Source organism: Propithecus coquereli, unplaced genomic scaffold (assembly GCF_000956105.1).
Source record: "Propithecus coquereli isolate 6110/MARCELLA unplaced genomic scaffold, Pcoq_1.0 Scaffold245, whole genome shotgun sequence".
Taxonomy (NCBI): domain Eukaryota; kingdom Metazoa; phylum Chordata; class Mammalia; order Primates; family Indriidae; genus Propithecus; species Propithecus coquereli.
In genome coordinates, this window is record NW_012148008.1 from 329,485 (window position 1) to 331,015 (window position 1,531).

A 1,531-nucleotide genomic window follows, 5' to 3' on the forward strand; every position below is an offset into this window, starting at 1 on the left:
ATGTTACTGATTAAATCTGCAAGATTCTGCTTTTGGGGCTATCAGTTGGTGGTGGTAGGATTTCTGAAAGCTTAATGCCACCAGGTTTACTAATTAATCCAGGAAATATTTACTGAACCCCCTATATGCAATTTATCATCCAAAAGCATTGCGAACAAACAGAAAAAAAAATCCCTTTCTTCCTACCCTATGTTCAAGTGGAGAAAGACAAACAATAAGCAAATAAACAAATAGCATGTCAACTGTTTCTAAGTGTCCCCCAAAAAACAGGAATAAAGTAAGGTAAGTGGATAAAAGCCAGGGTAGGGGGTGCGAATGTGGATTAGGTGGGTAAAGAAAGACTTTCTGATAAAAAAGGAAATTTGAACAGACACCAGAAACTAGGAATAAGCAGGCCAAGAAAATCCTGGGCTGTGAGGAGGGGTTCTTGGGGGTACTGGTGGAAATGTTCCAGGTTGAGGAACCAGGAGCTCCTTGGTTTATTTAAGCAAGGCTTGCACCTGTAATCCCAGCTATTCAGGAGTTAGAGACCCTCCTGGGAAACATAGTAAGACCCTGTCTCTAAAAAGAAAAGTTTTTAAATTCAGCCAGGCATGGTGGCCCATGCCTGTAGTTTTAGCTGCTAGGCAGGTTGAAGTGAGAGGATCACTTGAACCCAGGAGTTCGAGGCTGCAGTGAGCTATGATTGCACAACTGCACTCCAGCCTGGGTAACAAAGTGAGATCCTGTCTCCAAAAACAAAAGAGAGAGAGAATTAGAGGAAGAATGTAAGCGTCAAGAGTTGAGGTCAGAGTCAACAGGGACTGGACTATGGAGGACCTTGTATTGAGGTATATATGCTGCGGAATTTAGGTTTTAACCTGAGAAGGGAAACTATTGCAGAACATTGAGAATAAAGCTGACATAATCTGATGTATTTGGAGGGAATATTTGAGCTGCTGAGTTGAGGACAGGTTTTTGCAGTGCGGAAATACATTATGCTTTATACTCATATAGTCTTGGCTTCCAGTGTCTCTGTCAGTATTTTAACAATTACCTCATTTAATTCTGACAACAATTCTGTGAAGGAGATGCTGGCTGTTTTTACCCCCCAATTTACACGTTAGCCAATGAGGCTGAGAGAGGCTAAGTAAATCTCCTGATGCTAAAGCAGCAAAGCCAGGGTTAAAAAGAGGGGTGCCCGTTAGGGGCTACAAAGCTGAGCTTGCAACCTTGGTGTGGCCTCGTATCATGTCCCATTCAGTCTCTCCTGCACAGTTAATTAGGATCTGGTTAAGAGCGTATTGGCTAAGGGTAATGCAAATTTAATTAAGGAACCAAGAAAACAGTATTTCTTTTAGTAAACATTTATTTTTTGAAAAAGCATCTTTTTTTAAAAAAACCAAAACAAATCAAAAGAGCCTATACAGGGCAAGCATTGTCTTATCAATTCTGATCTTATTAGTTTAAAATTGTTTGTGTTCTTGGAGCATACTAAAAGTAGGAATACTGGAAACAAACTCTGTTTACTTGTATTCAAATAGTATCAAAT